The sequence below is a fragment of the Mus musculus genome, chromosome 19 (genome assembly GCF_000001635.26).
Source record: "Mus musculus strain C57BL/6J chromosome 19, GRCm38.p6 C57BL/6J".
In the NCBI taxonomy this organism is placed as follows: Eukaryota; Metazoa; Chordata; class Mammalia; order Rodentia; family Muridae; genus Mus; species Mus musculus.
The window spans coordinates 58,361,577-58,388,202 of record NC_000085.6 but is presented as its reverse complement, the minus strand read 5'-3'; the positions used below and the strand labels follow the sequence as shown (position 1 = coordinate 58,388,202).

Below are 26,626 nucleotides of genomic sequence, written 5' to 3'. Positions count from 1 at the left end.
CATTTGGCTCTAGGTGTCTGTCCTCAGATAACCACAGGTGGAAAATCGTGTCCAGGCATACTGCTACTAAGCATGTGGCAGCTTATTTTTCTTGTCATGTCCCCTATATGCATCGTAGTGGCTGCTTACCAAGCGCCTGCATTCCTTAGTGTTCCAAGTCCTCTGGGAGGATGCTGTATGCAAGTATGTTCATCTTAAATAAGGTCTTAAGCACGGGCAGATTTGGAGTTTTCCTGAGACTCCTGGACCCAACCACCAGATTCCAGGTCGTGACAGCATAGGAGATTCAAACCGGTCAGAAGGGATGGCTCAGCTGTTAACAGTACATAAGGCTCTTTCAGAAGACCTACGTTTGATCCCCCAAATCCACACATCAGCAGCCTGTAACTTAGGTTCCAGGAGATCTAGCACCTCCTTCTGGCTCCCTGAAATACCTGCACTCATGTGCATGTAACCACACACATACACATCACTAAAAGAAAACTTTAAAAATAATGCTTATACACACCCATAACACACACCCACACATACACATGCATATACACATGTGTATGCACATATAAATGCATACATGTGCACAAATGAAAACGTATATACACACGTGTGTGCATATACATATACATATTGATACATACACAAACACACACACACACACACACATTTTGACTGAGTATGAGCAGAGCTAGAATAGAGTAATCAATTCTAAGACCCCCTAGGTCCCTGGAATATGGGAAGAGAGATTGTGTACTGATGGCACTGTGGCCCCATGAACCCTCATGTCCATTTGACACGATTTGTTAGTTCCCCAGATCAGATGAGAAACATGCGAGAATCTGGATGTCTTTGGACAGAAGTTATTCAAGAGAACCTGGAACTCTGAGAATGTATGCAGAAGTCCAATTGTTAAGCCTTCATGTAAAGCTTAAACAAACGGACTAAAACCTGCTTGTACCAGGAAGGCCTCTGTTATCCAATGGGTGGCTGGTACTCTGGGGAACTCGTCTCTGTTCCTGCTGGGGTGACTTACATTGTGCATTGGGGCAGCTGTGCAGCTCTGTGACCTTGGTTTTTCCTCATCTGTAAAATTTGAGGATTGGGGGAGCCCACCCTGCTGCCTTCCTGCCCACAGTCTTAAGCTGTCTATGTGGTTGAGTCTCAGCATAGCTTCACAAGGATTTTGGCTGTTATCTGCAGGGCTTGGGTGGGCACTAAGCATTAAGGCTAGAGAAGTGGCTTCCGAATTGTAGCACAGCCACTTAGAAACATCAGCTCTTCCCCAGCAGATGAACACTGGGATTCGCAACGGATAGCGATGCTTTTATTAATTCGAAGAGAACAATAAATCATAGTTTGGTCTCTGGCAGCTAAGCCAAGCTTGTTAATTGTTGGGGTGGGCTTGTGGTGACAGGAGACCACAGTCATTTATAATAAGCTCGACTGAGCTCTTCTGCGTATTTAGAACTTACTGGCCTAACTCCTGTGGCCGGAACTTAGGTTTTTCCCCAGCCACTTCAGAAAACCCATTATTATGAGGAAAGCTTTGGCCCCTTAGCCATGAATTACGGCTCCTCTGATAGCATCTTACATTATGAAATACTGTTTTATGAGTGTGGGATTTGGTGGATGAATTAAGTCTTTGTTATCATTTTTAGGCAGATGTGCTAAGTTGCTATCCACGATTGTTGATTTGTAAGTGGAGGGTGAGAAGACAGTAACACTGTAGTAGAAGCGTTTGGTTCCCCGGCCACACTGTCCTTTATGTTAATGTTCACCGTGGAGGCAGGCAGGCCGTGTGCTCATTCTGCCCAGAATTAATAGAATATTCTGTGCACTGTAGGAAATGCTCTATCTTCCCAGCATAAGTGGACAACATTCGCATTTAATTTTTATATAGATTCACATGAGCATGCATGTGCAGGTGCCTCTCTCTCTCTCTCTCTCTCTCTCTCTCTGTGTGTGTGTGTGTGTGTGTGTGTGTGTGTAAAACCAGAAGCACGTATAAATAAATGCTTATTCTCTATGACGCTTTACCGCGCTCCTTGTGGGATATGCAGGACTGCCTGCTCCCTGCTGAGTGACTTTGCTGTACCTCTCTCCCTTCAATGCCATTGTCTATGTCTACTTAGTAGGAGGGTGTGGTTTGAGTTGGGGTTGTAGTCTCTTTCCCCGATACCCTGTGTTTCAAAATTGCTAAATTTGTAAAGGTGGAAGCTTTGATTCTTCCATTGATAGTACTAAAGAGAGCAGTTTCTCCTATAAGTTTTTATTGAAGAGTTGGGTATCAGGGTGAACACCTGTAATCCAGACCTTGGGATCTGAGGCAGGAGCAAAACAGAGTTTGCCTGACATGGGCATTATGATAAGACCTTCTGAGAGAAGAAGCCGTAGGGATAAATGGTAATGGTGGTGTTGGTTGATGTTTGTATTCCAAGAGTTGTCCTGGGTCCTTGGCACACATTTTCTTGTTGATTCACTCATTAACATCCTGAAGCGGTTGTGGTTGGTACTTTGATCTTATGGGAGATAACAGAAGTAGGGTGGAATCATCCTAGCAACAGTTGCATAAGTAGCGAGTAGCAAGAGTTGGGTCTGTCTTTTAATTGATGGTCTCCTGTACAGAACAACCTGAGCAGTAAAAAAAAGAAGACAGCGCAGAGAGTGCTGGTGTGCTCTGCGCTTAGTTCCTCTGTAATTAGAGGGCGGAGTGATGGAGGTGAACAGGGTATGGTGCTCCTCCTCCCACATGGCTGAGAGTACAGTCCACTCAGTATGGGACATAAGAGATTCACTCTGTTCTTTTCTGTGTGAGGACACAGCTAGAAGCAGGGAACACGTCAGACCTTGTCCTCATCAAATGTCAAACCTGCTGGCACCTTCATCCTGAGTACCCACCTACTAATGCCACCACCCTGGGGATCATTTCAACCTGTGGATTTTAAGGGATCAAATGTTGAGACCAGGCAGGGAGTTTCTCAGATCATCCCTGTTTACAAATGGCGCCATCGTTTTAAGGAATAGTCCTCAGAGGGATGTTAAGACACTGCCTGGCTGGTTGCTCTGTACTCATGGTTATATTTTATGTTACTTGCTCCGTGTGTGATATGAGGTGGTACTGTAGAGGTGAGGGGAAGGCTTTTGGGAGATGGTTCTCAGAACCTAGGGGTGGAACTCAGGTCCTCAGGATTGGTGGCAGGTGCCCTTGCCCAACAAGCCATCTCTCTGGACCAGTTGTTTTATGATTAGACTGGAGCTGTGTATATTTGCAAGGACTAATGCAGACACCGGATGACTTTGCCACATGACCTTTCCGTCATGTGAAGGACGCATACTGTCCCCACAGAGGTGATTTACGACTATTGATATGGTTCTCGATCACTTGACTGAAATGGTATTTGTGAAATTCCTCATCTGTGAAGTTACTCTTCTCTTTCATGCTCTTCTCCTGGAAGGATTCTACACCAAGCCCAGGTCTGGAGTGCAGTTTTTCTTCACCTCATGGATCTGCATGGATTGTCTTCCACTTACGGTCTCCCCTTATTTAATACTCCGTTTGTTAATTTATGTATATTTGCTAAAATGTATTAAGTGCTCATACTGGCTGGTTTTGTGTGTCAACTTGACACAAGCTAGAGTTATCACAGAGAAAGGAGTTTCAGGTGAGGAAATGCCTCCATGAGATCCAGCTGTAAGGCATTTTCTCAATTAGTGATCAAGGGGGGAGGATCTCTTGTGGGTGGTGTCATTCCCGGGCTGGTAGTCTTGGGTTCTATAAGAAAGCAAGCTGAGCAAGCCAGTAAAGACCATCCCTCCATGGCCTCTGCATCAGCTCCTGCTTCCTGACCTGCTTGAGTTCCAGTCCTGACTTCCTTTGGTGATGAACAGCAGTATGGAAGTGTAAGCCGAACAAACCCTTTCCTCCCCAATTTGCTTCTTGGTCATGATGTTTGTGCAGGAATAGAAACCCTGACTAAGACAGTTCTCATAATAATTTATAATACCAATTAATATGAACTCATGGATATTTATTTTATACTCTGTGTTATCAATATGCTATTAATTTCCTTGCTTAATTAATTTGCTCCCATTTGGGGCACTGGAAACCTCTTGAGATACACACACACACACACACACATACATGCATGCAAATATATTTGCATCTCTATACTATATTGTGCATAGCACCAAAAGATGACCCAGACTTACTTCCCAGCACAGTCTCACAGTTACTTCCCTATTGTGCTCTTGTTGCTTTGCTGGGACAGTGATTCTAGAAACTAAAATCTGGGTATGGTTTGACTTGTCACTACTGGAGTATCATTTCATTTAGATCCTCCTGGCTGGCAGCACAACACACACACACACACACACACACACACACACACACACACACACACACACACGTTGACCTCTGAAAAATGCCCATCTGTAAATATCTCTGAGTTAGCCAAGTATTCCTTTGTTAAATGGAGCACATGTCACAGGAGTCTCCAGCTCAGTCCATTACCATAAAGATAATGCTGACCGTCTGTTCTTGTTGTTTCAGAGGCTCCTCTGGGCCAGGACTTGGGCCCAGGTTGTCTGAGTCCAACTTCTTCCACCCTCCCTTGTCCTAATTCATACAGAAGGAGCAAGTCGTACACTCCCAGTGGGACCCTCTTCAAAGCATCACATGACTGGACAAGCAGGGAAGGGCAGGTTCAATGTGTTCCTCTCTGCTTCCACACCTGACCCAGGCTTGTTTTCCTGACTCCTCCAACACTCTATTAGCTTGGAAGTAAACTGTGGGCTTGCCATGGCTGGAGTCGGGACATGTTGCTTGGAGGCTTGCCTCTGAGTGGAGCACTGTCCTTTTGTTCACTTTATCTCGGGTCAGTCAGGGACAAAGCAGCTGGTCTGTTTATGGCATTCTGCATGTTGAGGGCTCACATCCCGGTGCCTTCCTTGGATGGATTTATCCTCTTGAGGAACAAATTCAGAGACATACCCTTTACATCTACAACCTTGGTCTCAGGATAGATGATGAGAATTTGTGTCAGGCAGGGAGTTGTTACATATATGAGGTTAGTGCTAAAGGAACTGCAGCTTGGGCTTGTAAATTTTAAATCATCCCTCGCTTTTTGATGCATGGTATTAATTTGGCTACTGTGGAACTTGGTATATAGACCAGATTGGTCTCAAATGCACAGTGATCTATGTGCCTCCACCTCTGAAGTGCTAGAATTAAAGGCCTGTAATACCTATCATGCCTAGCATTTTAAATTGCTATAACAATTTAAAATGACTCAGACACATTTTTATTAATTAAAAGGGAGTCATTATATTCAACACATTTTGCCAGTGAACAATAAGTTTATTTATCCTGTAACATAAAACTCTATGCTCTGGGATTTGAAGGACTCTTGGAAAGCATTTTCTGCATATTTCTGTTGTTCAAGTGTTTTCCTTGCAATAAGTTACCAAGATGTTTGAAGAAATGGTTGGAAAGGGGCAGGTGAACAATGTGGGTGATAACAAACTTCGCAACCCAACACCTTCAACTTTTGAAGCATTGGTTGTGTGAAGTACTGTTAGGCATCATCATGGAAAAGAACTGGGGACTCTGTCGGCCGGTGCCAGCGGCAGGTATTGCCGTCTATGGCACGTCTCACAGATTTGCGGAGCAAACATCTCAGATGTCATGGTTTCCTCCAGGACTCAGATTAACAGCAGACCACCAAACAGTGACAGTGGCCTTTTTATGGTAAGCTTGGTCACTGAGTTGGTCATTCCTTTCTGTCATATACAACCTGTCTATAGATTGCATGGGACAACCAAGAGTTGGTTTGTTGTTGTGACATAGAGTGAAAGAGGAGAGCAGTTCAAGGTGACATTTTGTTTCTTAGGCTTTGGCTTTGGTAAGCTCATGAGATCATCCACTTAATGAGCCTTTTAACCTTTCCAATGAGCTTCAAGTGCCGAATGAACACTGACTGGACCGTGTGGAGCTCCTTGGCAGCTTCTCGTGGATCAGCCTTCATGATTGCTCTTGGTTGGCCATGGTCAACTTCCAGTGGCCTCTCACCATGCTGTGCTTGGGCCCCATCTCTTCTGCAGAGTTGCTGGGCTGCCACTGTGCCACATGTCCATTACCAGTTCCGGGTCAAACGCCTTGTTAATTTGGAGAGTTGTCTCTGTAGCTTTAGGACCCATCTTTAACTTGAAGAAGAAAAATCACTCAATTTGCTTTTTGCCTAACATCCTTTCCATAGTATAAAATAAATAGAAAATAAGCAGCAAGTTATAAGTTGTTATCAAAGGACATAAAGTAAGAATGCGCATTACAACAATGTATATAAATAACCTCATTTATTAAGAATGTATTCCAGTATTAAACTGTAAATTTTAATAATGCAAAAACTTACAGTTATTTTACACCAAACTAATATTTATCTGTTTGGTCTGGCCCCAACCACCAGTTTCTTCCACTTTCTTCTCTCTGACTTCCCTTCCCAGATGCCCATGCTGGTGAACAGCCCCCTCTAGTTGGAGAATTCTGACTTGGAGACATCTGTGCTTGCTGTATCTAGCTGGTGGGCATGTATCTTCCTGCTAGATCTACGTGCTTCCTAATTTCTTGTGACACCTTCAGTAGTACCCTGCCTCTCTTCACCCTAGTACTCAAGGGCTGGAGGCTGGATCATCCATAGTCAGGATCATAGCAGCGTGTGGCTTGCTGGGGTCTATATAGCATTCCAGGCCACCATAGTTGCTGCAACGCATAGTCGGAGTTAGGGTTTCTATTAGCTGTGATAATGACCATGACCAAAATAACTTGGGAACAAAAGGGTTTATCTCAACCTATGGCTTGTAGTCTGTCATTCAGGGAAGTTGGGGCAGGAGGAATTCAAGGCAGCAACCTGGAGGCAGGGGCAGAGGCCAGTGGAGGAGTGCTCCTGACTGGCTTGCTCCCCATGTCTTTCCCAGCCTGCTTTGTCCTACAAGTCCAGAACCACTCACCCCAGGGCTGGCACCACCCACAATGATCTGGGCACTCCCACATCCATCATAAATGAAGAAAATACCTCACAGGCTTGCCCACAGGCCAATCTTGGGGAAGCATTTTCTCAATCGATGTTCCTCTTCCCAAATGACTCTTGCTTGTGTCAAGCTGACACAGAGGCAGCCAGCACACACAAGCTTTGTTTGTAGCCGAGGTCATCTTTTGAGGAGCAGTTTCCAAGTTGATTAAAATGTGTTCTTAGGTCCAGGAAGATGGCTCACAGGATATACAGAGCTTGCTTGCAGTGTGAATGTGAAGGCCTGGAACGCCGTTCTAAAGGGCAGCCAGGGGCTGAGCAGTTAGAAAGGAACGGCCCCATCTCAGGTGGCGAATGGGGATGGGGGCAGAGAAAGTGAAGGAGACAAAAACATGCGTGGCATTGTGTTTATAGGATGTTGCTAGGGTAACGAACCTGACAGATCCTGGGCTGGGATCAGATGAGGACAGTTATAGAATGTTCCCAGCTTGTTTACTGCTGAAAAACCTCTTTGTTTTCTCATGTTTCTGAATAATCCCAGTATGATTGAAAAGATTTTTGTCTGCTAGATGAATAGTATTAGTTATTGAATTTCCTTATTTTTATTAACTCATTTTATCATACCTTTTATTGTACAGCAGTTACCAATCAGCTTTCTGCATTCTTCATCGGTACAGGGAGTGTCCTGTTCCCAAGTTGATGAAATTCCAATCCATTAAAAAAGAAAAAAGTTTGATATTTTTAGATAGCAATGATTTTCTTGGATCTTTTAAAATCTGGACAGCAGAATTTAAAGTAATTCTATGAAGCCCTGCCCACTAACCGTTGTAGCTTTTGGAGTAGAGAAAGGTGTTTGCCGTGCACACCAGTGTCCCAGTGGATGACAGGTAGCAGAAATGGACTGTTTTTGTTTATTTTCTTACTGGCTCTGGTCAGCAAGTGTTTTCCACACCTGTTAACTTAGTTCCTGTCTTCAGTCAACTAGATACAAACTGAAGCTTGTGTTTCTCCAATTTCTGTGTTGCCCTTTTAACCTGTAGAATTTGGAGTGGGGCCTTTGGAAGGGCAGTTAGCCATAAAGGCACATTCTTTACCGAAGGGATCACCACAAGAGGCAGGAGAGCATCTGCTTTCAGCTCACTGTCACTTGTCACAGCAAGAAGACAGTCACCTGTAAATAGAAAAAACTTGTCACCAAAACCTGTCCTATTGACATCCCCGATCTCAGACTTTCAGATTCCAGAAATGAAAAGCCAGCACTTGCCTGTTTAGTAAACATGTACGGCTCATTTTGGAGCTTTGTATAATAAATAAAGCAAGGGTCATCTTCTGGGTAGAGGTCCTTTAAATTTTTTTTTCTATGTCTCTCTGTCTCTATCTCTCCCTCGTGTGTGCATGGTCACCACTGGAGATCAGAAGAGAGCATCCCCTGGAGCTGGAGTTATCTAGGTCATCCCAGGAGAGATGCCACGAGGATCGAATGCTCCCCAAGCACATCTCATCCTCACGTCTCAGACGCTGACATGGAATCAGAACGCTTAGTTTTATTTTTACAGAGGGCAGACAGCTAGACTGAGTCTGAGTTCAAGCCCAGGCAACTAGTCTGAATTCCTAATGCCTGCACCACACAGTCCCTGTGGAGGGACCAAGAGACTGAGTGGGACTTGCCAACACTCAGGGCTGGTAGGATTATGATCAGGCAAGAGGTGTCAGCCAAACCTTCGAGGAATAAAAGCCTCTGCTCAGAACAACACTCACGCACATGAATTCACACACTGTTAACAGTCCAAGGTAGGAATAGCCAGGATCTGGTCATCAGGAGAAAGGGCCACTTGGATAAGAAGGAACACTACCGATGCCTGCAAGCACGTGCCTGCCTAGCGTTTGGGAGACTGGGACAGGAGGAGGCCGGAGGTCTCTTTTAAGTCCAAGGCTGCTCTGGGCTGCATAGTTAGACCTTGTCTAGAAATGATACAAAAAAAAATCAATATCAGCAACAAGGCATACGGGCTAGAGAGGTTGCTCAGCCATGAAGAGTGCTCACTGCTCCTGCCTGGAGTTGGGTTCCCAGCACCAATGTGGGGTGGCTCACACCTTTCTGTAACTCCAGCTCCAGGGGGATGCCCTCTGATGACCTCCAGTGGCACATGAGGACGGACACACACACACACACACACACACACACACACACACACACCGGGGTGGGGTGGGGGGGCAGGTTAAAAAAGCACATTGTCTTAGTCAGAAATTCCTGCACAAACATCATGACCAAGAAGCAAGTTGGGGAGGAAAGGGTTTATTCAGCTTACTCTTCCACATTGCTGTTCATCACTAAGGAAGTCAGGACTGGAACTCAAGCAGATCAGGAAGCAGGAGCTGATGCAGAGGCCATGGAGAGATGTTCCTTACTGGCTTGATAACCCTGGCTTGCTCAGCTTGCTCTCTTATAGAACCCAGGACTCCCAGCCCAGGGATGGCACCACCCACAAGGAGCCCTCCCCACTTGATCACTAATTGAGAAAATGCCTTACAGCTGGATCTCGTGGAGGCATTTCCTCAACTGAAGCTCCTTTCTCTGTGATAACTCCAGCTTGTGTCAAGCTGACACAAAACCAGCCAGTACACTCATAAAAGACTCTCTTCCAGGCAGATGACTGGTTCACTTTAAAGTTCCAAAAACTAGTCTGAAGGAAAACACTCAGCCCTTGGTTAACTCTGGAGACATGGAGTGGAGACACACTTAGAAGACAGAAGAAGGACCACCTGGGCTGATGGCCATAGTCTCTGTGTTGATTAGGTTGGGGTTATACAGTTGTATACGTCTGTCCAAACTCAGAAGAGGAGCACTTAAGACTTGTGTATTTTACCTTTTGTAAATTTCACCTTAAAAGGGGAAAAAGAAAGATCAGATGTGAGCCGTGGTGACTGATGCGTCCACCGACACAGGAAAGGCAAGGGCACTGATGTGTACAAATCGTTTTGGAACACATCCAAGAAATACATGGGCAGCATTTACTGCAGGGTGGAGGGGAAGTGCACAGATGGAGAAATGCATGATAAAGCACATATATAATACTCTGTTAATTGCAGTGGGACAGAGGCGGTAGGTATATAAGCACACGTGAGATTCGTCAACTTGGCTCCATATTTGAAAACTTCATAGTAAAATATTGAGGTGGGGGGTGGGAGACAGGTCCTATTTTGGTTCTCTGTATAAACAGAGAGCATTCAGCCTCACCTCTGGGGAACAGGCATTGCCTGAGACCCAGTTACAAAGCCTCAGATGAGGAAGAGGCACAGAGTCCAAAAGTGTGTATGAGAGAGATGGTTGCTGAGCAGGCTCTAGACATGCACGCAACAGCCTTGGCCATGGAGGGCATTGCGTTAAAGGGTTGCAAATTAAGCAGCTTAAGACAACACTAGATAATCATTTTCCAGCTCTGGAGATGAGGAGTCTGGAGTCACACTGGTGGCACCGGGTATATGATGTCATTAGTGGTCCTGAAGGAGGGACATCTTTGCTTCTGCCCAGCTCCTGGTGTTCTGCATCATACCATTCTCCTGCGACTGCATCACCCCCATGGTTTGATCATGTCCATGTGTGTCTTTATTCCAAGGACAACCAGTCGTTTGGAATATCGAGCCCACTGCACCCTGCTGCAGCATCTCAACTTCATCTGTAGAGATTGATTCTCAGTATGGTTGTATTCTAGGGTCGAGAGTGGGGACTTCGGTGGATGCTATTCATCCACTGGAGGACAGGGTCGAAAAGTAAGAAGGAAGACAGAAGCTGTACTTTAAGGACGTGGAGGGGAAGTGTGGATTTTTAAAAATGGCAAAGGGGGAGAAGGGAGGGCCAGGGTCAGAGCAGAAGGCAAATCCGTTCGCATGCAAGGACAGTTCTCTAGACCATGGGGCCTCCCTTCCAACTAACGTCCCGAATATCTTAAAGAATTAAAATGTAAATCTCAGAAATTAAATCCGTGGGTGCCGTGTACACACGAGGAGGCCTTTCCAGAACAGAGAGAGCTCTTCTTCTTTCTTGTTAAACAGCCACACACGGGTGGGCAGTCACGTCTGTACGCCCGGGTTTTATTTGAGATGGATTAAGGTTCGTGATGAACGAATCTCAGAAGGATTGCAGGTGCAGCTCTTGTCAGCTTGCGAAAGTTCAGCTTATCTGAGGCTTATCTAAACCCGAGGAAACCTTTCAGGCCGGTGTGAGGTTAGGGACCTCCTGGAGCTGAGAGTTAATATCCTGTATCAGGAAACACCTGTGTGTGTGTGTGTGTGTGTGTGTGTGTGTGTGTGTGTGTGTGTGTGTGTTGTGTGTAGGGGGGAGTTCTATAAATTAATGGGCCTAGAGGCATGTTGTGGTTTTCAGTTTCCTGGGCTTGGACCACCTGCTCTGGTTGGTGGATGGATTTCAAGTGCAGGCTCCTGGCCCTTGGTTGGGGTGGGGGCGGTTATTTCACTAGTCCCTGGGGATCCTCATCTGTATCCGGTTCTCAAAGGAGCTCAGAGCATCTGTCCCCCATCCACCTGCTCATCTCACACCAGACCCTTCCCTGTAGAATCCCCCCACCTCTTTACCTTGCTCAGTAACTTTTCTTGGGCTGCTTGGATGTGTTAGAATGTTTATTTACGGCTTTGGAAGCCTCCCCTTGTAGCTTATTTAAACAGAGTTCTTGAGAGGTCTCTTCCCTGGACATTCTAGTTTAAAAACTATCTTCATTTCCTCATTTTAAACTTTTTGTTATCAGCTGAACAGTAGCCCCACCCACCCCCAAACATTCCAATATTTATTCACATCGGAGCTCAGAATGTTTGGAAATAGGGTTGACTTGGTATAATTGGGCTACTATCGGAAAATACTGTAAATCGAGTGGCTTATAAAAAGTAATTTCTGACAACTCTGGAGGCTGTAAAGCTCATGATTAAAGCAATGTGCTGGCTGAGTTGGTGTCTGGTGAGGCTCAGTCTATGGCTGATAGATGCTGTAGTGCAGCTAAGTTTGCATGCTATGGAAGGGTCTTGCTGGAACTTCCAGTGGGGCTAATCCTATCTATGAGAGTTCTGCTCCTACAACTTAGTCACCTCCCAAACACTCCTAATAATATCAAGTAGGGATTTGGGTTTTGCTTGCAGATGTTGGAGGAACATGACTTTCCAAACCAGGGCAGCTAGACTTGAGAGGAAAACTTAGATTTAAGATGGGTCTAAGTAGGGCTGGTGGTACTCTTAAGACATAGAGAGGTCACGGGGAGAAGGCTGAAGACAAAGGCAGGAATGAGACTTACGTTTCCAATGGATGCTGGGTGAGACATATGTTCCTCTCTAGAACTTGAAGAGGAGCTACAGTAATGTAGCAAGCACAGCAAATGCTGTCTGGTAGCTCTTTCCTGCTTCTAGCCTGTCTCTCCAGCTAGAATAGTCACTACATGGATACAAGGGCCAGTCATGTTATCAGTGCTCATAATCCATCACCCAGAAGGCCAAGCACACAGTAGGTGTCCATCGAGAACCTGTCAACCGATGAACCCTGGGGTTGGGACAGACACCATGGAGGTTATTAATGTGGTCAATGTTCCCCACCCAGCAGCTACCACTGAAGCCCAGATGTTCTTCATACCAGGTTCAGGTTCTTTTACCACTCTGTGGCAGTAGGTGTGTTTAGCACAAGTGGTCTAATGCCGTGGTTTGATGAGACTTTTGAAAAGAACCCGAAGGTCATTCACAAACAGTACGAGCAAATCACAAGGCAGGAGACCTCCAGTCCGAATCAGAAGATAGATTCAGTTTAGGGCGAGCAGACTGTGGCCTCTGTTTGCCCTCACACTGGAAGCAGCTTTGAGACAGGACTTGTCTTTTTCACGGCATCATGGCCACGGCCTGGGATACTGTACATGGTTACGGGATGCTTGGATGAATTTAAGTGTGTGGGCATGTGTATAGAGGCCTGAAGTCATCCTTCATGTTATTCCTTAAGTTAGCACTGCTTTGATTTTTTTTTTTTTAAGACGATGTCTCTCCCTGACCTGCAACTCACCAAATTCACAAGGCTGGCTGGTCAGTGAGCCCCAGGGATCTGCCTGTCTTTGCCTCCCAAGGCTGAGATTACAAATGTATGACATCACTTCTGGGTTGTTTTTTTAAAGTTGGACCTTAGGGATTGAACTCTGGTCCTTATGCTTGCAAACCTTACAAATTGAGCCAGCGCCCGAGACCTTGAATGAACTTTCAGATAGGTGGCTGTGTGTGTAGATGGCATACAGCCTGACCTAGAGGAGTGTCCTGAAGTAGACTTTGCCACAGAGTCTAGAATGTTTTGTTCCTACTTTGAAAGGATGTATCAATGTTGCAATCTGTTACAAGGTACTTCTTGTTCTGTGTCCTGCCTCTTGTGTATCCGTGGCTCCATAATGACGTAGGTTCTTGATGGCAGAACCTAGACTCTTTGGTGTTTTCCATTTACGCCAAAGTCTAGTTGCCCTAAAACCCAGGGAAGCTGTGACTACAAAGTAGAATAGGCATAGTGGGTTGGAACTCTGTGTGTTGGCACATGCCCTTGAAGAGCCACCAGGATGGTCGTGTGTTCTGTGAGATGGTGGTAAACTGCTCACACTGTTCTCCTCTGCATTTGTACTCTTAACTGTGGTGTCTCTTAGGTTCCCACTGGCTCACCAGAGAACTGCAAATCAAGGTGGCATAGTTAGCTGAGGTGGTTTTCAAGTTTGAACCTACACAGTCAGACAGGGTTCCTTCCGACTGCCTTCCTGTGGGTTCCTCTCGGCCTTCCCAACATAGCACTCGGTATGCCTTCTATGAAGATGTTCCTCAGAAAAGAAAAACCTGTCTATTTCAAGGGCACAGAATTAGCAGTTGTGACTCAGCCTGGCAGTGAAACTCCAATCTAAAGGGACGAGCTATAAATGAATGAATGAGAAAATTAAAAGTGGAGAGAGAGCATCAGGAATATGGGAGAGAACACAACACAGGGAACATTTTTTTTCCTAAGGTTGGCCATGGATAAAACAAAAACAAAAACAATAACAAAGCAAAACAGCAAAGCAAAGCAAACCAAACCAAACCATGAATTCTTGTGTAGGAACTGGTAAGCTATGGCCTGCAGGCTGACAGTTCTCTTTCTAAATAAAGTTTTATTGGAACACATCCATTCCCCATTGCTCGTGGCTGTTTCTTTAGTAGCAAAGATGGATGCTTTCCACCAAAGACTGTATGGCTGGCAAACTGAAAATATTTACCACCTGCTTTGTAAAGAAGGAAGCAGGGACAGATTCTTACTCCGTTTCCGGCTGCCTGCTTTCCTGTGTTTTCTGGGCAGGCTTTTTGGTCAGCAGCCATAACAAAAGAGAAATTTTGGAAGTGGTTGTCAGTCTGTATAGGGAGTGAGGAGGCCTTCTGTGGGTGATGAAATGAACCAGACTTGTAGCAAGCAGCTCTGCAGTGGGCTAATCTGGAGGCTGCTCATGCAAACAGCAGCAGCAGCAACAACAACAACAACAGGAATAACAACAACCTTGCATTAAAGTCATGCAGAAGTTTTGTTTATATTTTACTTATTAAATACTTGTAGCCCTCCGATGTAGGCTTAGTACTCATCAGCCCAGAGGTTGCATTTTTAGAAACAGGATTCTTGACCAAGCTAACTGTTGCTTAGTTAAGTTACATATGGACAAAACCCATACCATAAAATTTAATTAAATTTGTAAGCGCCTTTTTGAGTTCTTCAGGATATGTTAAAAAGCAAGGAAGTTTTTGGTGGGCTCATTTGCAGTGAGGAGGTGTTGTAGATCCAGCAAAGCAGGCAGGGTCTGGGATGACTCGGTGGAAATGGCTTTGTTTGCTTGACTGTCTGTTGGGCCAGGATTCTTAGGGTTATTTTTAGGTGTTCTGTTCTTATGTATCTGTCAACTTAGGCAACATTGATTTACCTAAGAGACCCAGTTTGTAAATAGGGAAACGAGTCCACTGGAATATTTAGAAACTACTTTCTGCATTAGACCGAGGGTTGAGAGACAGCAGGCTATTATGAACTCTCTGGTCTTGCTAGAGCTCCTCATTTAAGGTTTTATAATAAGCCTTCTTATTATAGAGTTATTGAGGCTCTACTTGCCTTTTGGAAGGAGGCAGCCCAGGGAAATGGGGTTGGGGAGGGGAGAAGGATGGCCTAAAAGCTGCTGGTACCCAGGCTCAGGGTGGGCTTAGAGGCTGTGTGTACCACCCTGACTGTCACTGTCCTTCAGGTCACTGGGCACAGACTTTTCTTAATAAAAATGGGATTTGTGTCTCTTAGGAGACAAGTCCTTCTTGGCTGGCTACATAAGAAAATACAAAACAGATGTGATCAATGTGGAAAGGGCCGGGTGACATTTCCGTGAACTTGGAACCTAATGAAATCCTCTCTGTTGCCCCTGCTATGAAAGTTGCTTCCACCTCTCCCCTATAAATGGGCTTGGCTCTATTTTCCTTTGAAGGGTAAAGATTATGTTAATAGAGTTTTAAGAATCAATGCAAAAAAAAAAAACAACAAAAAACAAAAACCAAAAACAAATAAAACCCCAACAACTCAAAGTCTTAAGTATTCTTTCTCTTGCCTTCTCCTACCCAGACGTGAATAGCCCCTAGTGTGGGTGCAGAGGTGGCAGGGGTCTTTTGTGCTTTCCCAACCCTGCTGTGTGCACAAGTAGCTGTTATGACTGCCACAGCATAATTGACTTTAAAATGCCTTAACGATCAAAAGAAATCTGTTTTCATTTTGTAATTCCCAGTCTCCTTAGCTTCCATCTTTCCAGCCAGTTTAGTAACTTTTGAAAATGAACCTTACGGATACGATTTACCAGGTTGGCCAATGAACAGCTTTCTGTCTGTGTGGGGGGCTGGTGGCAGGTATCTATCTATGCCTTCTCATGACCACTGAGGGACACACACACACACACACACACACACACACAGAGAGAGAGAGAGAGAGAGAGAGAGAGAGAGAGAGAATGTATTTTGCACCACTCTTCTGGAACAGCATCAGTTATTTCGAGCTTTTAAGGCCAATACAAAGCATTCCCTTTCCTTAGTTTTACGGCACCCACAGCTGCTGACCAGGTTGGCTGTGCTGGCCCTTCCTTGTTGTGTTGGCCTAGCCTCACACCCATGTAGAAGTCTGCACCCAGAGTGATGCCAGGCCAGAAGGTCTGGAGCTGGTCCACCTTGAGAGAGAGGCTTCCCTATCAGGTAAAGGGACAAAAGATGGTTTATTTGTGTTCACTTTCTGTGGGTCTAGCAATCAAGCAAAGCCAGCACTGTGTTGGCCGTGAACCATTCATTTGCCCATCAGGAGGCCACAGATCATGTTGGTGACAGGCATTAGAGTGGGCCTGAGGACAGGTTTCAGTAAGATGCTCCAGAACGGATGGAGATGCTGAGGGTGGCTTAATGGAATGCCCTTATGGCGTTAATTCTGATTATTAACCTGACAGGATTTGTTATCACCATGGAAATCCACCTTTGGATGTAACTGTCTTGAGGGTTTTCAGAGGGATCAATTCAGGACAGAAGACAGACTCTTAATGTGGTGGCAGTGTTCCATGGCCTATGGAGAAAGTGAGCTAAGAGCCAGGGCTCACTTCTCACTGCTTCCCAACTAAGATACAGTGTGTCCAATTCCCTCACGATCCTGCTACCATGCCTTCCCAACCGTAGTGGACTGACTTCCCTTGAACTGTGAGTCGCGGGAGTGGCTCAGCTCTTGAACTGTGAGCCAGTTGGGTATTTTGTCATTGCAAGGAGAAAAGTAACACAGCCCTAACAGCTGATGGCCTGAGGTGCTGGGCTAAGCAAAGACCTGCACAACTCCTTCCCATAGGCCAAGCAGAGATCTGCACAACCCTTCCATAGGCCAAACAGAGAGAGCAGCACACCACCTTCCATAGAGTAGCGTCCTCATGTCCACATCTGTGGATACTCAGAGACTCAAAGAATTACTTTCTTTCCAGAGTGAGGATACATGAGTATTGGAATAAATCCTCTTGTCCTCTAGGGACAAGGACTAAGGGTGTCTTTCAGAGCAATGATACTGTGTCAGTGTAAGCAAAGAGCTGCAAGCCACTGAGAAAGTAATTTACTCGTCAGGTGTTAGTGAGGAATGAAACAGAAACTTTCTCAGACTCCTACAGTGGTAGCTTAACCCTGGCAACCACCTTCCCCTACCTGAAAGCAAAGGGCTCAGGTCTCACCAGCTCTGGTGGTTAGAATACCTGGCCCCGAGTTTCTCTTTCACGTGCTTTATTTAACTCACTTGAAAATGTTTTCAGGTGTTTGGAATCTCACAGTGACAGTCTAGTTAAGGCCTTGCAATTTCCCCTGGCAGCGCCCAACTTACCATTCAAGCAGACTGAAAGGTAGGTTGGTGGGAAATGTAGTCGGCCTGCTCTGCAGAGAGCCAGCTTTTCACAATGCAGCTGTCCAGAAGTTTATTGCTTGGTGCTTAAAGAAGTCATTCTGATTTCATTTTCAAGAAAAGTTGGATTTAAAACTCAGAATTTAGTTTATAATTATGTCACTTATTTGGCAGCATAAAGGGAAAATTTACACCGCCTATCAATGTGAAAGAACAGGGCCAGGGTTCCAGGCTTTTATGGTGATTATGTCTACCTGTATGGGGGCTTTATATGCCTACAATTTGAATCATTTATAGATGCACACTCGACAGAGTTCATGCGTAACTAGTACTGTGGGCTTTTTTTTTTTCTTTTTTTTTTTTTTTTTTTTTGCTGACTAAATGATAGGCAAAGCAATTTCCAACAAATGTCTCCCAGTAGGCCATCATCACAGAAGCCTTGTAATATTGCTTTTTAACCTTACCACTGGCAGCTATCCAGAAATTACTGCATTGATACCAAACTGCTATGTGCCGGGGAGTTGCCCTTTTCTCTATGGGAACCCGGCGGACTCCCAAGTGGGTGCCGGCTCTTCCACCCTCATCCTTATTCATATTTTTACTTGGAGCAGATCTTTTTTTACCTGTTCTTGTTCAGCTGTAGGCAGCTGAGCCTGTGGGAAGTTGAAACAATGGTCTGGATTGGGATATTGTGGCTTCAGTGTATTGAATTAGCGTTTGCAAACCAAATAAATGACTCACGTCAATGGGTCCGGGGGAAATGGAAGAGCTTTGGTTGTAGCTTTCTTGTTCTCGCTCCTGGCAAAGAAAAACCTAGCTTTCTTCTCTCTTATACCCCACCTCCCCTTCTGCCCCACCTCTCCCTTCTTTCGAGGCATCTTATAAATGGCTCTTGGGGGTTTGTAAGACCATGGCTCTGTGCTTCTGGTTGAGGTTTCTGGGGAAAAGGTTAGGAGCAGTTTCTTTGCGTAGGAGGTGGAATGGATGAAGGGAGAGAAGGGGCTGGTACTGTCTCCCGATGTCTTCTCTTGCTGGGAGCTTGAAGAGAAGTAGAAGCCCTGGTTTCTTCCCACTTTCTGGTGTCTGCAGAGGCTGGAGATGTCGGCCTCCTCCCTGGGAGTCCCATGAGAGAGATGATGCCTGTTGCCTGCCGGTTCTAGAAGTTTGATTTCAAATGCCCGTCATGTTTGGAGTTCACCTGTTCCATGCCGTGTGTGAGTGAGCATAGGGCACTTGGAAAGTTTGATGTGTTTTTGTAATGATGACAGGGGCATCTCCAGCAGCTGGCTTGGTATTCAATGCAGAGAAGCCCAACTGGTATGTTGAATGAATGGATTTCTTTTCTCACCCATTAGGAGGATGCTGTTATCCTCACATGCCAAGTCGGTTTGCTTTGTGACAGATTTCCCCAGCTGTGTCCAGTAGTATGCTGACCTTGCTTTTCTCTCCCAGCTTTGGCATCCCTGTCTGCCTTCCCGGAGGTTCTCCTTAAGCCTGGGATGCCTCCCTAGGGGCTGGCTGTCTCTTCAGGGAGCACTGTGCCCTGCTTCACCTTTGCCAGGAGAAGAAATCATCAAAACCACCTCTGACCTAATGTGTTTACCTTCACCTTCTAAATGGCGGGTGTTACGCATGGAGACGTTGATAACCACGATGTATCCACAGTTCATAGAAAACAAAGCGTTGTACTGGGTAGAACTGGAAATGGAGGCTGTGATAGGAAAAAACAAAATCTAACCTAGAGCATTGAATACGATTATAGAAATCAGTGGTCTCCAATCCACTTTTTAAAGATATTGTCTCCATGACTTAAAATATGTTTCATTTAGTAATTATGTAAGTGAATGAATGAATTTATGTAATAATTCCTATGTGGTGGGCAAAGAGAAAGAAAGTTAATGTAGTTTACTGGTCTATTCTCAGGGGTAAATATGCTTCAAGTGTAGCTTGGGGAAGAGAGCTGAGTAAGTAGGGAGGCAGGGTGGGAAGCAGGAGAGGAAGGAACCCGTCAGAGAGCAGCTGGGTCTGAGAGGATGCAATTTCTTCAGTAAACAGAGTGCTAATCTAGGGAATTCCTCAGAGGCAGTCATCCCATGATTTGAACAGAGCACAGTTGTATCCAGGCACCCCGTGATAAGATCTGCCCCCCCCCACACACACACAACTTTTACTCCATTTTAAGTCTTGAAAGAAGAGCCACTTTTCAAACTGCAGATATGTTTGCTTCATGAGGCAAGGAGTACTCAGGTGGATTCAGAACACCCAACACTCAGGAATGAGAAGATAGCTCAGTAGGGAAGATGCTTGCAGCACAAGCCTGAAGACCCGAGTTCCCATCACCAGCACCACGTAAGTGCTGGGTGGGTGTGGTAGCCTACCTCTAATCCTAGTGCTGCAGAGGCAGAGACCAGGTCCCTGGAGCAAGCTAGACTAGCTAAATGAGCCTGCTCTGAGCTTGAGTGAGAAACCGTACCTTGAGATATAAAGTAGAGAATACTTGAGAAAGATACCTCCACAGGCATGCACACAAAGGTTCCCAACTGTACACATACAACACACGTGTACCCACACATGCAAACATGCATATTCTCATGTGTGCAGAACACACACACACAGATACCCATAATGATTTTAAATGCCCAACCTCTTACCTGCCTTTAAGAATTGCGGTAATGAATGTACAACATGAAGTCAGCCATCTTTACCATTTGTGGCTGTGTCAGGCACCGATGAAGTCTGTTCACGTTGTTACACCACTGTTCTAATACCCAGTCCTGAAGCTTCTCAGCTTCTACAACTGCAACCATGTGACCATCAGTGGCAATCTCCCCTTTCCCCTCCTCCCTCTAGCCTGTTGGCAACCACAGATCTGCTTTATATCTCATGACCTGGACCGTTCTAGGTACCGAATGTGGGTGGAGACAAGCAATGCTCATTCCTGTGTGTCTGGATTACCTCACTCCTGCTTGCCTCTTGTGAGTCTGTGTATCAGAGGTGTACTGAAGGTATCTATGGTGGTTTGTATATGCTTGGCTCAGAGAGTGGCACTATTAGAAGGTGTGGCCCTTTTGGAGTAGTTGTGGCCCTGTTGGAGTAGGTGTGTCATTATGGGTGTGGGCTTTAAGACCCTCATCCTAGCTGCCTGGAAGTCAGTCTTCTCCTAGCAGCCTTTAGATGAAGACTTAGAACTCTCAGCTCCTCCTCCACCATGCCTGCCTGGATGCTGCCATGCTTCTGCCATGATGACACTGGACTGACCCTCTGAACCTGTATGCCAGCCCTAATTAAATGTTGTCCCTGTAAGACTTGCCTTGGTCGTGGTGTCTGTTCACAGCAGTAAAAACCCTAAGACAGTATCCTACCCGTGAACCTCATCTCTCACAAACATCTTTTTGTGGGGTGGATTCTCTCATCCTGCTCTTCTCACACTACATGGAATTGCACAGAGACGACCCCCCAGACAATCCTGTGAAGCTGACCTCTTTCCCTTCCTCTGACCCTTGTATTGTGCTTGCCTATGGTCACCCATGTTGTGACAGATGTACTGAGTGCAGGTTATGCTTTGTCCTCTTTGGCCCCTTGTCCCCTGGAGTCTCATATCTGAGGGACTGGGATGAGGACAGTCTGGGGTGAGGATTTATTTCTGGGATGTAACCCAGGTCCAGCCTTCCTGGGGGCACTCGGTTCACACTGTAGAAGGCTGTAGAGCTGCAAGAACACACCTTTGACTCTAGCCCTGCCTCTGGCCTGCAGGGAACCATGTTCATGGCTGGGTGTTAGGTGCCTCAGAGATAAATGCAAGCTTAACCCTTTTGTTCTTGCTATGGTCTTTGCTGTCTTCTCTGAAAAATGTCTAGATTTACAAGTCCTTGCGTCTCATAGCCAGACTAAGTTCATACATATTCCCTTGAGAGTGTGTGCTTAGACAAAGTAAACAAACTTTAATATAGACTCAAATAAAGCATAATTAAGAAGCAGAAATCTGCCGCAGAAAAGCTGGTCCCCATATTCATGCAAATAGATGAAATGAGTTTTGGATGAGTTCCTTCATTGGATTATCCACACCACTAACTTTTAGATTATTATAATTAGACTTTATTAATATTAAACATAAGATGGCACTTTTCAGGCCTGAGGGATTAGAGCATAAGACCCTAAAGATGCCTGAGGTCTTGGTCCATTCATTCTGAAAGGTGCTTCGCTGAGGATCCTGTCTGAGTCACTCAGTGCATGAAAGACATAATTGCAAGCAGGTAACATCAGAGGCCACCCAGAGTCCTCAGAGATGCTGAGGGCAGAGTATGTGGAGCTCAGAGCTACAGCCTTACGGCCTCAAACGGCATGTTTGAATGAAATGATAATAGTTAAATATGAAATATTTACATAATCCTTGTGTTCAGGACAAAGTCTTTTCCCGAGAGTCTTGGTGCTGTTTTGATGAGTGCAAGCATTACAGTCATTGTTGTGCTTTGGGGTAGGCGTATGTGTTTGTGGGTCATGAGTGTGCATGTGTGTGCAATCACACGGGTAACCGTGAGTGTAGAGGTCCAAGTTTGATATAGAGGCGTCTTTCCTTTATAACTCTGCAGAGCCCTTGCAGTTTGAAGACCGGGGCTCCCACTGAACTTGAGACTCATTAATGAGGCTAGGCTGGTTGGCCAGTGATCTTCAGGTATCTGCCTCTCTCTAACCCCTCAGTGTTGGGCTTACAGGCGAGAGCTGCGGCCACTGGCATCTTTTTACTAAATCCTGCTTATACTGCAGATACTTTCCTGGCTGAGCTGTTCCCAGTGCCCTGTCCTTGTTCTTTCTAGACAACTCTGTCTTGCATTCACACACAGAGCTTTGACCATTTAAGCAGCATGCTACCTGAGCACACTGTGAGAATCCTTGAGTTACTTCATTGTCTTGTGTTTTAATGCTGACGTCTAGGCACAGGGCTAAGGAGACATCTCATGTGTAAAGTACTGGCTTGCAAGCATGAAGATGTGATTTTGGTCCTAGCTCCTGGAGATGATGGAGCACATTTGTAATTTCAGAGCGTAGGATGAGGGACAGGGACAAGGACACTGGACAGCCAGCCTAGTCTACTTGGTGAGTTACAGGCCAGTGGGAGACCTTTGCTCCAAAAATAAATGAGTGGATGACTCAGGAAAGCAACTCCCAAGATTGAGTTCTGGTCTCCACACTCATGTGCACAGAAGCCTGTACATGCCTGAACATGTATGCACTGTTTATGTGCATGCACACATATGTGTGTCCTAAGGCACATGAGAGGTTTCTGGTTGGCAGAAAGACTCAGGCATGACCCTGTTACATAGATAGCCTTTTAGCCTCCAGTGTAACAGCTCAGTGGGACATGACTCCGGCCAAGGGAGTGAGGAAGGACGTGAAATCTGCTTAAAGCTCTGAAGGCTTTGGATGCAAACGCCAGCAGAAATGGTTGTTTCCCTGGGGGGAAGTCGTATTCCCTATAAATGCAGGAAATTATTCTTTTTTTTTTGTTGTTCTGTTCACCTGAACTGCAAATAGAAGAGTTTGCTTGCTATTAATTAAGCAGATGATAGATGGCCTGGAAATGAGCATTCAGCAACCCCCTTCTTCTTCACTGTTTGCAGAACTCTGAGATAATTGGATGGGAAACAATATGGCATTTAAATATGGACTTTAAAAAAGAAAGAAAAAGAAAGAACCATTCTCCTTTGCCTTCTAGACAGAGATTGACTCTCTGAATTGTGTCCTGTCATGGACGGATGTGCTAGGCAGTCAGCTGTCCACGTGCCCTCATTTGTGAGTGTGCGTGTGTGCTCATTTAGCTGTTGGCCAAACCTTGCTTAGTGGTGCATCAGTAATTAGAGGCTGCCACCACCTCTGCGTGAAGCAGTGTGGCTCTCCTCTCTTCGCTTAGCTCCTCGGGGCTTGTGGGAGGAGGGGGAGTCACATGTCAAGGCAGTGAAGTACAAGCCTGTTTGGAAGTGGCAAGTTTGTGCAGACCTGTTCACTGTGCTTAAACCACCAGACACTGGTGCCTTAATACCGGCGCCCTCTGGGGTGGAAGCGTTTGTTAAGTTTGTTCTGTGGTAAAATAGCTGACCAGTGAGACTCAAGGGAAGAAGGAAGGGTTTATTTCGCCTCATGGTTTGGGGTTCAGGCCATCATGACGGGGGGCGCGGGTGTGAGGGCGCCCCCTAGCTTTGTCGGCGGGCATTTGAGTGATGTGGCAGGGAGCAGAGAGAGGTGTCCTGTGCTCACACTGTCTCTGTCCTGTCCTTAGCCTATGAAATGGAGCTGTTCCAATTTAGGGTGGGTCTTCCTACCTCAGTCAAACTTCTCAGGAAACAACCTCTCAGACACTCCACGAGGTGGTCTCCTAGATGATTCTAGACCCTGCCAAGCTGACAGAGATCAAGGTTAGCCATCTTCACATAGAGATTCCTGCCCCTGCCTGTACTCCCGGATCCTGTGTAGGGTCCTAGTCAGCTGACAGAACACCTGCTACTGGCTGCTCCTGTAGGCCAAGCCTTGGGAAAATGGTCCTTTTACTTCTCTCCCCTCCTCCAAGGAAAGTATTAAAATGAAAATATAAAAACTGTGGCTCTGTGGGAATTTGCCCAGAGCTCACACCCGGACACCAGGCAGAGGGACCAATGGTTCTGAGCATTGAATGGTGCTTACTAGCAACTGAAACAGCAGTCATGATAATTGTATATATCCTTTATTATCCTCATGGTATTCAGTGGACTAAGCAGAGACCGCCTCTCTGGCCAGCAATTATTAAACAATTCCTTAAAGAAACTCACACGTGAGATGGGGAGATAGAATCAGTGAGTGGGAGACACCAAGCTCCCGAGAATGGTTATAGAGGACAGAGGCAGAGTTCAGATCACAAACTCCCAGACTTAGCTGGTCTTCCCTACGGAGGGTCTAGTGGGTGTACAGTCTGGGTGATGCTTGTTCCAAGAGTGTCTCTACCGAAGGCTCGGGCTCAGGCTCTGAGTGATATGTGTATGGGAACTGGGAAATGGTGAAGTGAAGGTCTCACGACTGAGGCCTGTGAGGATATGAGTTCCGTCTCGGATGCTCGGGTTATGACTTTGGGTCTAACTGAGGGTTTTCCCTTACAACCAGAGTATTCTGGGATGTAGACTCGAGGAAAAGTCGTGTAGGAGGACCTGAGTAGTGAGCTAAGTACTTGTCATGCAAACACTAGAAGTTGAGTTTGATCTTCCACATGCATGTGAAACCAGACACAACAGAGTCTGGGTGCGGTCTCAGCGCTGGGGAGATAAAAACAAGAGGATGCTTGGCATGGTCTGGCTAGCTAGCCTAGACAAATCAGCAAACTCCAGGGTCACTGGGAGAGAGACCCTGCCTCACAAAATAAGATACAGAGTCACGAAGGAAGGACAGCCAGTATCAGCCTCTGGCCTTCAGATGCATGAAGTGGTGGCCAGCTTTATGTCAAGGACACAAGCTAGAGTCACCAGAGAGGATGAAACCTCAACTGTAGAGAGATCCAACTGTAGGACATTTCTTTTTTCTAAGTTAGTGATGGATGGGGAAAGACCCAGCTCACTGTGGTCCTAGGTTCTATAAGAAAGCAGGATGAGCAAGCCATGGGGAACAAGCCAGTAAGCAGTGCCCTCCATGGCCTCTGCATTAGCTCCTGCCTCCAGGTTCCTGCTCTGCTTGAGTCCCTGTCCGGACTTCCTTCAGTGATGAACAGGGATGGGGAAGGGTGAGTCAAGAAAAGCTTTTCCTCCCCAGGTCGCTTTGTTCATGGTGTTTCATCCCAGCAGAAGTAATTCTAAGACATATGTACACCCAGACATACGGGGACGGGGTGGGGGTGGGGGAGGGAAAGAGAGAGACAGAGACAGACAGAGAGACAGAGAGGGAGGTGAGGAGTGGGGAGGGAGGGAGGGAGGGAGGGAGGGAGGGAGGGAGGGAGGGAAGGAGGGAACAGGTATATGAGAAAACTTGTGTGTGACACGTAGAGGTATTGAGTTCCTGAGGTGATCTTTGCAGCTGCACAAAGATCTGAGTAAGATCTTCAGATGCAGACACTGCTCTGCAGATACCACGTCTCCCAAGATGTTCCAATCTTAGGAAAACAAACGCTCTAGTGAGGAGACCATATGCTTTTCCTGGCCCGAAGGGTAAGCTTCTCTGGTGCCCACCATGCTGGGCTCTGGTTAAACAACCATGAGCCAGATGACTGGAGTGTGTAGTAGGTTTCTCCCAGGCCTCATGCTTTGGAACCAGCTTCATGTCCAGGCAGAGCAGATGTGTCAGGGGGCCTCAGGTCTCTGCTGTGACCCTCTGAGGACACATTTCAATTAGAACTTGAACAGCTGTCCAGGAAGCCCAACATCAGTGCCACCTGTTTTTCATGCCAAGCTCTGGCAAGGGAGGCAGCAATATCTGTAGCCACTTGGTACACCAAACAGATGAGGCTTAGTGTGGGGCTCTCTCCAGAGGTGGTGGGTCTCTGCCAGGCCCTAATGACAGAAGATACACTTCTCCCCTGGGGAAGCAGTCATTATCATCAGCCTGGTAAATGATGGCATCTCTGAGAAGTGGGCAGGAGGTTAGGGATGCAGCCACATGGGACCAGAGAGAAGGCGGCCTTCCAACCTGCCACACCATGTGGATCATCCTGCTGGCAGTTAGACAGGAGGTGACTGATCCTGGAGGCCTATGAGTTTTTTAGGGCTCAAACATATCATCTGGGTCATTGTCAGGTGCCCCCTCTGTACGTCTAGAGACTGCATGAAGCAGTTGCTGGAGGGTAGGGAAGCCTGTCCATCTGGACCAGCCTTCGGAGAGTAGAGAAGATAAAGGGCCTGGCAGTTGTATTTTGTGACACACAAGCAAGGGACCTTGAATTTCCAGATGGGGTGGGCCCACATTCGGTGAAATGTCCTTTGTAGCATCAGGAAACGGATATGGGAACCAGCAGCACCTGTGGCATTCTCAAGCATGGGTTGCAGCAGTAGGGAGCGGAGACCGTCGTCCTGGATTTCAGAAATCTCCCAGAGAGTCAATGGGGCAGTGCAAAGAATGTTCCTCTGGAGAGCTGGTCCCAGGGTTGGAGAGTGGTGTTGGCCAGGTGGTTGGGACTGAAGGGAACCACACATGGTACAGATCTTTCTGCTTCTGCAAAATCAGGCACGCTTGGTGTGGTGCTGAGGGG

The 26,626-nt window shown here is 46.2% G+C and overlaps 1 protein-coding gene across 8 annotated transcripts in view, besides 1 other annotated feature; it reads left to right on the top strand.

The window, feature by feature from the left end:
• The window catches only part of Gfra1 (glial cell line derived neurotrophic factor family receptor alpha 1), a 220,366-nt gene that overhangs the window by 67,744 nt on the left and 125,996 nt on the right, over positions 1–26,626 (top strand). The gene's annotated exons all lie outside the window — the stretch shown is intronic.
• Positions 15,141–16,281: an enhancer, noted in NCBI's record as "VISTA enhancer mm445". NCBI's record gives its function as "enhancer in: limb[5/7] | eye[7/7] | facial mesenchyme[7/7]" and the evidence as "EXISTENCE:transgenic organism evidence [ECO:0001131][PMID:17130149]".